General features: G+C 44.7%; 1 protein-coding gene across 7 annotated transcripts in view; it reads left to right on the top strand.

The window, feature by feature from the left end:
• The window catches only part of ARHGAP24 (Rho GTPase activating protein 24), a 184033-nt gene that overhangs the window by 112366 nt on the left and 57773 nt on the right, over positions 1 to 13894 (top strand). The window contains exon 1 of one of the 7 annotated variants that reach the window (XM_015861773.3): positions 10391 to 10648. The exons of 4 other annotated variants lie outside the window; for them this stretch is intronic. The gene's annotated coding sequence lies outside the window, so the exon portion shown is untranslated. Of the gene's footprint in view, positions 1 to 10390; positions 11362 to 13894 lie in introns of those variants that run through there. 2 more of the 7 variants (XM_085546766.1, XM_015861774.3) reach the window with 2 other exon arrangements.

The following is a 13894-nucleotide window of genomic DNA, read 5'->3' as shown; positions in this document are numbered from 1 at the left end:
GCTTCACCTTCTCCAAAGAAGGAAAAAGCCCAGCTTCTTAAGAATCTTCTATTTGTTAGAGGCTCTGTCAAAAATGTTGTTGTGAGCGTAATCTGAGCAAGACTTGGATTAACACGATACCTTGAACTCCCTGTTGCTGCAGAGCATAACATCTTTTCCCATGCTGACGTTTAATTGCTGCAGATCCGGCAGTTCCCATGGCTTGTTATGAATTCTTTCCAGTGAAATTGCTGAACCTCGGAATTAAAGCCATCAAAAAATACATCTGTGAAAGTAATAAATCTTATAATAAATCCTACATGATTCGAGGTCTGCAATTCCATCTGTGAGGAATGGTCTTGTTTTTTTTCTGGAGACTTATTGTGTAGTTTTTAAGGACAGTATTGGGACAAAACAGAGTTTCATGTTTGCCCTAGAAGTGCGCCTTTCTCTTCAGAAAGCCAGCGTGACTCAAGATATTTCTACAGCCCTTTTCAGAATCCTAGTAGAGAAATTTAAAGCCATGAGAGTCTCATGACAAGTGAGTGCGATGCTTGTGTGCTGACACTGTGGTATAAGCTTTGTTGGGTAAATTTGAAGAGAAGCAAATGAAAGTGATGAGAAATTTTAAATGGCTAACTGGATATTAAAATATATTTTTAATCACATCTGACAGTAGGAGAATTTTCCTAAGTGTTGGTTTTAATAACGTGTTAGATGCTAATTTTGATGACTTATTCAGATACATTGTTTCAAACAGAATTCTGTACAGAAAACTCAATAACATTGAACTGGCTGCATAAACAGAGCACTGCACCACTGAGCAGTCTCTAAAACACAATGTTCTGTACGTGTGTTGCATACATACGAAAGAAAGCAGAAATATAGGGAACCTGGCTTGTACTCTTTCAGAGGAAAACATGGTGTGAAGATATGTTTGTTCTTCCTCTGAAGTGCAACAAGGAATCCCTCAGAGGTCACTCTGTCCCCTCCTGTTTGTTTTTTTTTTTCTTAAAGTAAATAAGATAACTTGCATTTCCTTCATCTGCTATTGGAAATCTTTTTCTCAGTGAATGCAGAGGTGAAAAAAAGTGATTGAATGGGTCTCCACTTTACTGCAACAACAACAAAAAATACACCCTTAGGTGTTTAGTTAGACGAATACTCATTAAGGTAGCAAAAAGAGAAAAGATATGGTGTCTGACACACCGGATGGCTGTGCTACCATTCAACAAGACTTGGACAGACTGGAGAGTCGGGCAGGGAGAAACCAGATGAGGTTTAACAAGATTGAGTGTAGAGTCTTGCACCTGGGGAGCAAATGGATAAGACCAGGCTTTTTTTGGTGGTGTGTAGTGGTAGGACAAGGAGTAATGACCTAAACCTTGCACACTGGAAGTTCCATACAAACATACAGAAGAGTGACGGAGTGCTGGAACAGGTTGCCCAGAAAGGTTGTGGAGTCTCCTTCTGCAGAGATATTGAACGTTCATCTGGATGCCTACCTGTGCGACCTGTTGTAGGGAGCCTGCTTTAGCAGGGGCATTGGACTTGATCTCTTGAGGTCCCTTCCGATCCCTGCAATTCAGTGATTCTGAGCATGGATTGTTTCTTGCCCTGAGCTGGCATGGAGCAGCCAGGTGGGTTTGGTATCTTGCCAGCCTCAGGCTCAGCTTCTTAAAGGCTCAGTGCTCCTTGGACTCATGGCTGTGTTTGCATCCCCAGCTTGTGGGAGCATTCTGCGGGATGCTGTGGCTGGGTTTTAGAGCTCCAGGGGTATGTTGGAGCACTTTTGTAAGGCACTGGCTTATCCCGAACAAAATCAAAACAGCACAGTGATGATCTGAGTTTATTTTCCTTCCAGCTGTTTCAGAATAGCACTGTAACTGTATGTGCTTGCCTCTATTTGCATTATCCTTGGTCACTGCCAATTATGTCCTGAGCACATTATCCAAGGAAATTACTGCTTGGCTGTTTCCCAGCCAAGGTAATTCCTCTCTTAACAAGAACAGATCCAATCAGATGGTCACCTCGTCATAAACCAGAGTATATTGAAGCTGAAACAACTGGGCATATCTCCGTAGGAGAATTATGTTTAACTCAGTAATTACATTAACAAGCAACCAGTAGCTTTAGAACACTGCTCAAAGAACAAACCATACAGGTACCAGTACTGGGTATTGCACTGCTTCGTGCAGATGGATGCTGTTCCAAGTGATCCATCTGCCCTTAATGCAAATATAAACCCCATTAAAATGGAGGTGGATTACATTTGCAGCTGCTCAACATTTTTCTTCTTCTTGGAGAGTATTTAAGGTTCCTGAGCCATGTTGCTTTATGCTAGGAAGCAAGAAGGAAATAAGTGATTGTGCAGAACCTTAGTTTTAGGAGTCAATAAGCATGTTTTAAAATGTTGAAATAATTTATCAGCTGTCTTAGAGAGATGTAGGCATCTCAGCACCGCCTCTTATTTTTCTGCAACAAGTCATTTTCCCTAAGAGCCAAGTACAGTTGGATATTATCATAAAGTAGCTTGGAATAAGTGCTTAATAAGGAAGGAATAACTATTCCTGCTTAGAGAACAACTAGTCCCAAATTCATCAAGGAACCTACTCTGTGTTCACTTTCTTTTTACTGGCCCTTAGCATGTTATCTTTAAGCAGGAAATGTGACAGTGCGTTTAGGGTGCAATTAAAGCATCCAGGATGGTTTCAGTTAGCTTTTTCTCTTCTTTTTGCTCCTTTTCCAGGAGGGCCACTTGCTACCTAATTACTTTAGTTTGCATACTGGTAAACGGAAGCAATCATAACAGAGTTTGAAAAGCCAGTCTAAGCAGTTGAAATGGATGACAGCTAATACCTATGTCAAGGCTACTTTCATAGTATATGGTCACTGTCTTGGAGCATCTCAGATGGAGAGCTTTCCCACAGAGTTGCAAAGATGAGAAGATTTGCTTATTGACTCTGGATGTGTGGTAGCAGAGAGCTGTGCTTCTGTATGGTGCCATTTCTGCCACTCATTGGCCCCAGCTGGTTTTTTTTGAGTCTAGTCCCTTTCTTGCTGCAACTAACCCCTACTCCACTCGCCTCTGTGCACAGCCATGTGAGCCAGGATAGCCTCTGGCTTCTTTTTTCTCTCTGAAATCATGACTGTAGTTTTTCAAGGGAATCCTGAGCAGATAAGATGAAAGATGACGTAGACAAAGGCCTCTTTGAAAGAAGGCATGCTTTTCATCGTTGAAGGTTTTTCTCCTGAAACTGTAGAAAAGTCTGTCTGTAATCATGTGGTGTTTTCTGACTGCAAACAGCTTTCACCAAGAAACTTGGCTTGGGCTGTCCTGTAGAGCAGCCAAAGGAGAGGTAATATTTACCAGATTTGACATGGGAGGTCAGTGGGAATGTAAATAGAGTAGTCCTTCAAACGACACTGAAGTCAGAGCAATCATCCTGCTTGCAGCTTTGACAAATTCACTAACATCTGTTCTGGTGCCATTTCTGCTGCACAGACCTGCCATTTACTGTGAAGAGGAGAGGGTTTTAATTAACCAAGCAAACTGACATGTGAAACTTTGATAAGATGGTGCCATCTGGGTGGGTTTTGTTTGGAATTCTCGGCACAGCTTCTTGGGTTGAGACTCGCTCTGGTGGTGCCTGGTGAGTCCCAGAAAGATGTACTGACACCAGAGCACTGGGCCACTGAGCCAAATACCCGTAGGTATTTGAAACGAAGTGTATATTGCATCTTGCTCCTAAACTGCATCGCTTTTCTTTTATGATTGTTTTAATTTAAGTGTTGCTTTACCATTGCATCACGACCCATTTGTGAGCCACAAGTGCTGGTGGAGCTTCTAGGTGTCGGATGAAAATGAAATACCCTAGCTAAAGATCAGCAAATGGATCTGTCAGTAGGACTGCAAAACCCACACTGTTGACATATTAATTCCCTGCTAGCAGTGTGACACTGGGCTCATACAAATCCAGCAGCTCAGGAGAAGATCGCTGCTAATTCAGATGGAAATTGATAAATAAATTTCTGCAGTGCTTTAAATACATAATGTGTGGAACGTATTCAGCTTGTGTTTTAGTGTTTGTCATCTCATCAACTTGAAATAGATTAGAGCACAGTGTTTAATGTGGTGAGATGCGGCTATAAATAACAGGCTTTTACAGGTTCAGAGAAAATCTTTATCCACTTTAATTGTGTAGATGGGTTCAATTCCCAGGAAGGCCAAGAGGGAAATGAATTGATAATTTGAATCCAAAATCCATTTTATGTAAGTTTTTGAAATGCTGGGCCAACTATTTCATGTGAAGGTCTGTTTACGCTGAAGGGGCATCAATGTAGTGGTTGCTGTGCTGCTGGGGTAATGATGAGGCATCTGGTGAAGAGATGGAGCCTTCTGGGAGCTGGTGCTGCTGTGCTCGCATTTGCTTACAGCAAAGCTGAGTTGTGAAGTTTCAGTGATGGCAAGTGAGCTCTGTGTGGTCAGCCCAGCCCCAGGAGCTGTGTGGCTGTGTTTGAAGCTCTTTGCCTGCTGGGCCAGGACTAGGGCTTAGCATGGCTCATGTGGCACAAAGTCCCCGTCTTTAGAAGGAAAGCTCTTCCCTGATAATGGCAACGAGTAAACCCAGGGACTTTGACTTTGCTTTTTGTCCATCCAGTTGCTTCAGAATACAAGAGCAAGAAATGAGTTTGCCTCTTCTTTCTGGATTGGTAGCTGCCTCATCTTAGTTTTCTTGCAACACTATTGTTCTCAACTATTTAGTAATCACTGTGACCACAGGAATCTGGGGAGCTGTTTCTGTAATGGGAGGATGCCAACTAATGCTGGTGTTTGTAAATCCTGATGGTACCTGAGGACTGCCCATTTTAGTGTGTGGAACAGCACTGGGGTTTTGCAATTGCTGTTAGTCTGCTGGGGATACCATGTCTGGGTGGGCATGGAGAAATCGCATGTTACCAAATGTCCCTATAAATTTATGGGAAGTGACAGAGATACACAGAGTAAGGGAGTCGTACTTCTGAACATAAGCACACATCAGCACTTTGGAAAATGTTACATTTGTAGTATTAATGAGAAAGTCATCTGTGCTTTTAATGTTCTCATGTTCCACTTGCAAAATTACTTACATAATTTCAGTGCTTGTGTGTTTATGTGTGTCCTACAGGGAGAATGATCCCACTTTGCATCATGGATAGAGCTAGCTCAGGCTTTACTTTCTTCTGAATTCCCATTGTGTTTGGAATGGTTTACGTAGTATATCACAGCCTTCAAGGTGCCTCTGCTTCTTGGCTCTTGGTAAGGGCTGCTTGTTTCAGGGTGAAGGGGAGAAGGAATTGCTCATTATCTTCTTGGAAAAGCACATGCTTGAGGATCATATGGGAAAAATGTTTTCCAAATAGGTTAAGACTACGCAGAACTTGGAAGTATATCATATTGGTTTGTGAGTGATGATAGTATAAAAAGTGAAGGTCTGTTTTCCTAGAAGAGGGAGTGAAATGGCACCTTGTGTTCCTCTCCACCTGCAAGAGGGTTCTGCCCTTTCAAAGTTTCTCATCGTTTTTCCTGCTGGCAGGTATGACCAAGAATTGGGTGTTATTGAGTAGCTGCTAATAGTCATGCCTTGCCTTGAGCCGCGTAATGATGGTGCAGCACTGGGAGTGAGGAGAAACCAGGGAATCCATGTGTTAAACTTCTTTTCCTGGAGCAACCCCTCTCAGGTCTGTGTTAGGTAATTTCGGTGTTGTTCATTACGTTTGTTTTGCTCTCTGTGGAAAGGGGAGAAAAATATTTATCTACTTACTGCAGCCTGGAGGAATAATCTGTTTGTTTATATAACTCTTTTCTCAAAAATATGTTGTTAGCATTAAGTATGGGAATTTCTGTTCTCTTGTCTTGGTCCCCTGAAGGAAGAAGTTAATACCCAGTTGATCCTCATTATTTTAGGATTTGCCTATGAGGGATATGGAAAACGAGCAACTGTTCACTGGTATTCTTCTGTCTCTGCTTATAGACTAAACAAAAGCACTTTTGTGTACGAAGGTGAGATTTCTGCCTTCCTTTCTCATTGTTCTTTCTCAAAGTTAGATCAGTAAGAAGGACAGAAATTTAACTTTTCCAGCCTGCTGTTGAGCCTATGCTTTTGTAATACCCTGCTGATGTGAGCTGCAGCTGGTGTCGAGGTGAGCTGGGAAACTGTGCTGCAGAACTAATTCTTGCGTAGACATTGTTGTGCTTCCCTGGAAGCTCTGGAGTAGAAAGAAGATTGCCTTTCTCCATTGGCACAGGCTGCCTGGGGAGGTGGTGCAGTCACTGTTCCTGGAGGTGTTCAAGAACCGTGGAGATGTGGCAGTGAGGGATGTGGTCATTGGGCATGGGGGGGATAGGCTGATGTTGGACTGGATCATCTTAGAGGTCTTTTCCAGCCTTAATGATTCTGTGATTCTACGTCCTACTGGGAATGTAATGGTGACTGGCCTCATGACAAAGACTCGGTTATACAGTGTAGGACAGGTCCTGTCTGGTATCATTATTCTGATGCATCAAAACTATGCTTAAACTTTAGACGAAGAAACAATGTGTTGTTTAAAGTACAAGAGAATGACTTGTGGGATTCAAGGTGATTTCAATGTTTGGAACTCCTTGTTCATAACAGTGACTGTGCTGCTGGGTCTCATTGACAAACCTTGTAGACAAACTGTACCACCCTGGTGACATGTCCCTGGGCTGCTGGGTGAAAAATGGTGACAGGAGCCCAGGAAGACACAGGCAGAATGAGCATCTGGGCACTTATTGACACTCAAAGTCTTTAGGTTGCCTAATCCCCCAAAATACCAAAGTCCATACCTTGCCAAACAAGGCACACTTACAGAAAGTGTCTAGCTGCTCCTTTGAGAATATAATTCTGAGTCCCTCAGCTCTGCTGTGCCTTCCTTGACTCTAAGTGGATGTGATTGTGTAATAAGTTTTGAATCTACATCCAAGCTTTCTGAATTCTTCATTTATTTAATAATTTTGTGTTTACTCTCAGCTTTTTAAACCAAGCAAATAACAGCTGGAGTTTGCTTATGTCAGGAAGACAGATGCGTCAAACAAACACCACACTTTGCCAGCATCAAAACTGAAAATGAGTTGGTGTCTGAAGGGCCGTTTGCATACAAATATGTGTTTATAAACCTGTGCGTTTCAAAGTTACAGATAAAAAGACTTTGCCCTGACAGATATTAGCAAAAAAGTTTCTTCCAGACCTGCTATAATGTTTCTCATGTTTCCTGTTTCCCTTAAGAATGAGCTCTTTGAGAAGTAGCATGGCAGCTCCTCCTTGTGATCTAGCTCCTGGAGAGCGTTTGTCTAAGCTGCGAGGCAGGAGTACGGCCAAAAATGTGATGGGTGAGTTAAATGGTTGTGCAGCTGAGAGACCTTCATGCGGTGCAGCTGATTGAAGCTTCCATGAGCGATGCTGCTATGTCATACTCAGAGGTATTTGGGCATCCCAGTGGGCTGTGAACACAAAACCCCCAAAAGCACCCAGGTGCAGAGGCAGATTTGTTTCTTACGTATCAGCTGGACTGGATTTGGAGTGTGGTGAAGCTGGAAGGAAATGGAGGAAAGAGCTTGGGAAGATTTATTTCTCCGTTAGCATCTGGTCTTGCACATTCTGTTTCTCTGTCTCATAGGAAATCATGTTTTTGCCCGATTCCCATTTGGTGGAATTGCGATTTCGTCTCCCTCTTGGCACGTTCATTCATTTGCTGTTCTGGTCCTGCATGTGACTGACTTTTCACCCACCCGTGGAATGCACGCTGCTTGATTTTATCCAGCACAGGATTGGAAAAACAGCTTGGCTTTTTGAGGGAATGTCTTGTATGTCTGTCATCATCATACCTATTATTTTTTTAAAGTAGTTTTGAGAGCTGAATTGCTAGCCTTACTTTCAAAAGAAATTACTCACAAATGAGAGGCTTCCTGGTGATGCAGTGGTCATATCCAAAGCTGGCCATGCCCACGTTGTCTAGGAGCATTTAACAAAGAACCCAAAGTGTTCTTCTCACATTAAATTCACACAGTGCCTGGGGAGCGCTGGCTGTTTTTAAGATTGCTCCTCAGCATTCTTTTATGAATACCTACACGACTCAGCTGTCTACCTTCGTCCCTCCCTCTTTGATGTGTCTGTGCTCATATTATTAATATGTGTCATAAAGTACAAGGCATCCACTGGACAGCTAAATTTACATTAGTGCATGATCCTTGTGATTCACATTTCTGGGTGTTGCTGTCTCACACGTGGGTGTAGCCCTGCTGGCACCCCTGAAGATTTGCCTGCCTTAAGCTGCTGAAACTGAAGGGGGAAGAGACTTGCATTTCAGCACAGACAATGGAAAAAAGAACAGCTTTCTGAGCTTACATGAAGCACTGCAGATAATCCCAGGGTGCTCATTACTGTCTCTCTGTAATAACGAAGAATCTTTTCATTGGAACGCTGGGGAGCTGAAGCAGAGGCGTTGAGCAGCAGCCCCTTGGCCTGAGAGACAGAACAGAAATGACCGGTGTAATTTCTTCTGCAGAGATTGAGTGCTTGATTTTCACTGTAGGGCACCTTGTGAGGCTATTGGCGAGTGAGGTTGAGTGTAATTCACCATTTGCACAGTGAAATGGTATTTATGCTATCTGTACTTGAGCTGCTGGGCTGGATCAAGGGCTGTAACACTTTTGCTTCAAAAACTGTGTTTAAACAACAACAACCACAAAAACTACCCATTCACCCAACAGGCTAAGACAGTGTGTTGCTCATTGCTGCTTTGAGATGGTATAAAGCTGTTGATGTTTAATAGATTTCAAACATTAGGTTGTACAGTTGTTTTTTTTATTGTTGTTGTGTTGTTTTTTTTTTTTCCTGAATTACCAGACTTGGCCTTCAGAATGTGGCACTGCACTCTGTGTCTCATTCTATGTGTTTCACCAGTCATCAGTCTTCATGTTTTGATGTTGTTCCCTTCTGTGATCCCATACTTCTATAGTCTCTGCCCTGTTTACTATCCATTACAAGACCCAGGGAGGAGGAGAAGCAGTGTTGCTGAGCCACCAACAGCAAACTGCAGACTGCCTACCAGGGGAATATGACTGCAGCACTAGTGACTCCTCTGGTTGCTTTTGAGATCTCCACGGCTGGGTAAACTGAGGCATTATAGCAAATGGGGAGAAGCAGCAGCAATAGGATGTCACAGCTCCTGAGTCTTCAGGGGAATGGAGATGTATCTGGTAGTGATTGCTTGCAGGGAATCTCCACGCCTGAGCCCTGAGCAGAGCCAAACTGCACAGACTAAGGGACCAGCTCCTGACCTCCCTGTTGTCCCACCACAAAGGGGAAGGAGGTGGATGTTCACAAGGAGCGTGCTCAGGGAGCAGGTGGGCAGCTTTAGGGGATGATGCATTGGGAAGGGAACGTTCCCCTCCACTGGTGACTGTACGGTGTGCAGCTGGTCCTCCAGAGTGCTTTCAAGTATTTTCTCATTAGGATCAACTTCTGGGGAGTAGCAGATGGCAAAGTGAGGCTAAATTAGTGAGAGATTTGTGCTCTGTTAATGCTCTTTCTCTGTCTAAACAATAGCTGCAGAGTGGAGCAGGGATGAACTGTTGTTTGTGGCCACCTCTGCTGCTGTGTGAATGCAGAACGCGGGATCCTGGATGCTGTCACAGAGCAGCGCCCATGGTCACTTTTTCACTGATTTGCTATGTCTCTGTGTGTAAATGGATGTGAGCCTGGTGTATGCTGATGGGGAGACTTGCCCCTAAACATGCTTCTGGGCTCCCGGCCTGGATTGGCAGCAGCTCTGGTGTTGGTGTCTTAAATTTTTGCACCCTTTGCCTTTAGTGATTCTTAACAAGCCACAGCAACGAGAGCCTTTGCAAAAGAATTCCCTCTGTTTTTTCTTCTGCACGTGGCAACCAGTGCCATAAACCTCCTCATGCAGTGTCTTTAAGGCTCCTGCAGGGCAGATGCTTCTGTTAATCCTTCTCCTGATGCCGGTACAAAATCCTGCTCTGGTTCCTGTGCTGATGTTAGCTCTGAGGTGGAAGCAGGTGGTCAGGCTATTAACAAACAACTACCAAGCCCAACAAAGTGAAATGTTGTTTTTCAGCGGGGCACACAGATCCCTAAAGAACTCAGAGCCTACTGACTAAAGAGATATACTTCCTCCAGGGATCTTTTATCATAAAAGCAGCTGAAGTGACTCACTCTTTCCCTCAGGACATTCTTAAAACAACTCTGCTCACTTAGTCTTAGGGTGGTCAGAAGCGGGATTTATTTTGTGCTGTCCTTCAAAAGAGAGAAAAAAAACAAACCAAAAAAAAAAAAACACAGAAAAAAATAGACAGAGTCTGTTTAAAGTCTCCCGTGGCCACATTTTCAGGCAGATCTGAGCTGTATTTAATGCTAGAGGTCTGCACGCAGCCCGCTAACACATAGGCTGCCTGGCACTATGCTCACTCAAGCAAGTGCTCCAGTGAAAAACTCAGCACTATTTTTAGTCCTCTTACAACCAACCACTCGATTGTAAGGCCTGGGAGCAGCGGCGCAGTGGCTGTGAGGGGTCTGCGGGACACGGTGGGGCCAGGCGGGTCTCCGAGGAGCCCACGCTGATGCGGAGGATCACCCATCAAGAGCAGGTATTGCCCTGTTGTAACCCTCGGCGTGCCCCTGGAGTAGGTCTGCGGGTCAGAGACAGGGCAGGAAAGCGTTAGCTGGCTGCCTCCGTCTGCTCTGGCCCTTAAAGCTCTCGTTCCATGAATTCCTGCCCTGACCGTCAGCTTTCAAATCCTCCCTTCTTCTTTCCGAGCCTTTTCAGGGATTTTGCAGGATCTTGGACAAGTTAGCAAATGAGAGTAGCGGAAAAGTACATTTCCCAAAGTGAAGGAATCCTGCTTTAAAAAAAAAAAAGGACAACGCCAAAACAGCAGAGCCCTTTCAGTGCTGGGGTGAGTAGCCTGTAGCCACGTCCTGGGATCCCTTCCTCTCTGCTAACTTTATTAACTTATGAAAGACAATTCTCCGCCTCTCCTTGGCAGTCCGGCTGATGGGGGGGTTCTGGCAGACTGACCGTGCCTGCCTGTATGTCCGTGCAGTGCCAGCTGCGGGTGGGCTCTGCTCCGGCGCCGTGTTCCCCACCTCTGCCTGTCCCCACGGCGGCTGGCACAGCCTGGCCCCACGCGCCCAAGGCACAGCCCTGGGGATGAGGGGGTGCCATTCCTGGGCAATGGAGTCACGGGAGGGAGCGCCGCCAGAGAGCCGATAGTGGGAGAGGGACTGGCAGCCACCCCAGTGTCGCGCCGGAGGTGCCTGCGCCGTTGCCAGATCTGCTGCCAGTGGGTGCTGGTGCCAGGTGAGAGCTCAGAGCTTTGTTTTCAGGAGGGTTGCTGGGATGTGCCATGCCCTGTCCCGCTGTGATGCTGCTGAGGGGACAAGCTGTTGATTTCAGCAGCATCCTTCCCACCTCCTCACGGGTTTGCCAGAGGTGATGCTTTTTCAGGTGCACTTTGAAGAGGAGATTCTAGCTTGCTAGTCACTGTGCTTAGGCAAGGACACTTTGACACATGTGTTATACTATGGGTTGCTGGCTTGTGTTCTGCTGCTTTGTGTTCTCAGCCTTTTGTTTTAACACAGTTGTGCAATGTTTGCCAACTCCTTGTTCGGTCAGGCTTGGATTCAGGGAGAGACTTGAAGTTTGGCTTAATTTTAAAACTGCTTGTATTCTATCTTCGGTGATAATGTTGTCTTAAAATAGCATAGCGTGCCTCTTGTTTGATGCGCTTTGTAGAACACTGAGGAAAGGGGCATGGCCAAATTCCCATGAACTCTGCATTTAGCAATCTCATCTTGCTATCAGCAGGCTGAGCTGCTGCAGCTCTGTGCACTAAAAACATGCTGCTGCAATGCGCTGGCCAGGACCTCACGCTGCTCCCAGGGCTACCATGGGTGCATGAGAAGAGAGGTGCTGGAGCAGTTTGACAGCCTGGCTTTGTGTATCCCTGTTAGATGTGTGCATTTGTGTGTATATAGCACAGGCAGCACCAGCAATAGGATGTATTTGCCTCAAGCTTGTATGAACTGGATCAAGACAACTGACAGAGGTCAGTCGTGTTCCCATGGGATTCTATTTTTAACGGTGTTTGAGGGTGTGTTTAGAAAATGTATTCAAATACGAGAAATCCCCTGATTTGCTCTCGCTGATGCTGGCAAATCTAGATTTACCTCTTCCAGAAATGGTCTTGAGCACTGACCATTGAATTGCCAGTCACAACACTGACGTCCCAAGTGAAGGCAGTGGGAATGAAGAGTCAATTATTCCATGATCTGAATTCAACAAGCTGAGTTCCCACAGTTTAGAATTTGTTAGACCCTCTGAATAATGAAGATGATGATCAGTTGGGTTAATTCTGGATAAAGTAGATGAGATTTTACTGCAGTTTCAATGATGAATGTTTCGGTGCTGCTGCAAATAGCACGTCTCTGGGGGACACTGTGCCTGTGTTAAGAATTGCTGCATGTCTTCTTATAGACCCAAAGCTTTGAAGGTTAACAACTGCTGGAGAGGTTGACTGGAAATGGCTTAATCAGTGTTGTGTGCAGGGCTGCCTTGTGCTGTGATCCTGAATTCAAACAACCCAAACTGAGAGGCATCGAGGTCTTGTTAGCCTCCAGAAATTACCCTTGTGTGTTCTTGGCTGTATCTTTCTGTCTCCCCTGATAGATCCTTGCAGCCTTTGGGTCTTTTCCCAGCACACTGCAATATATGGTTGGTTTTGCCATTGTTGCCCGGTCCAAGATACTGGCTATAGGTGACAGCAGAGGATCAGACTGTTCAATTTCCTATATTAACGACTGTTAATTTGGATAATGCTATTGCATTATAAATATTTGTGGCTCTGTGGAAAGTGGAAACCATGCTGAAGGGAGTAACACCACCTCTGGGTGGTTGTTATGAAGTCAACATGTGCTTGCACAGCATTTGGATTTTAAATCCCTTCCTCCTCTCCTCCCTGAGCCCTAAGCCTCTTACCTGGGGCAGTGGGTGAGACACTGTGCTGCTGGTCATGTACTGAGCATCACTGGGGACTGCAGTACTATGGGCTGTGTGGGAGCACCCAGATCTGGATGCTGCAGTTGCCCTGCTCTGCGGGTGGGCAGAGCCTACCTGTCTTAACAAAATAGGGTTGTACTCATACCATAATGTCCGCGCATGCTCAGACTGGGCAGACATCTTAGTTGGTGCAGCTTCTTCCTGGCTTTATTGTGCCACTGGGAATGAAAATAAGTGGAGTGCACATCTGCTCCACACCTCTATCTACTGCAGTCTATATATGCAGGTGATACAGCTCAGCAGCAAATTGTGAAGCCTGGGCTGCACTTAAATATTTGAAGATCAATTCAAAGAAGCATTGGTTTCTGGGCTATTAGTGAAGATGAGCAGTTATCACATGAACTCTTTCCACGTTTTAATTGCAGAGCTGTAAATCACAGTTGTGTACTTTGGGTTAAAACTGCTTTCTGATTTTTTGTTTCTGTACTTCATTAGCTAATTATACCTTGAAGTAGTCTATTAATTAAACCCCATTTTCTAATGAATCCAGCTCATCCTTCTTAAGCCAAGTCTGATACAAAACCAAAGTCATTCTAATCCTTAAATCATTAAACTGAGTTGTTGACTTCTGTCTGTGCATGTCAGGTGGTAGCAGATTACTGCAGTGCTTAACTTGACCGTTATCCACAGACGCCTTCAATACATATTTTACTGAGTTATGATGCGCCGTAACAACATGCATGTAATGAGCTGCAAGTTCTCACCATTCATTCCTGCTGCTGGAAGAGCAGTTGCGGTCCTTTGATGCTGATTTTTCAAGATTGCACCTGCTCTT

This window comes from Coturnix japonica, chromosome 4, assembly GCF_054131305.1.
Source record: "Coturnix japonica strain WE chromosome 4, WE-NBRP24, whole genome shotgun sequence".
NCBI classification, from domain to species: Eukaryota; Metazoa; Chordata; class Aves; order Galliformes; family Phasianidae; genus Coturnix; species Coturnix japonica.
The sequence above is the reverse complement of the archived record's forward strand: the minus strand, read 5'-3'. Positions and strand labels throughout refer to the sequence as shown.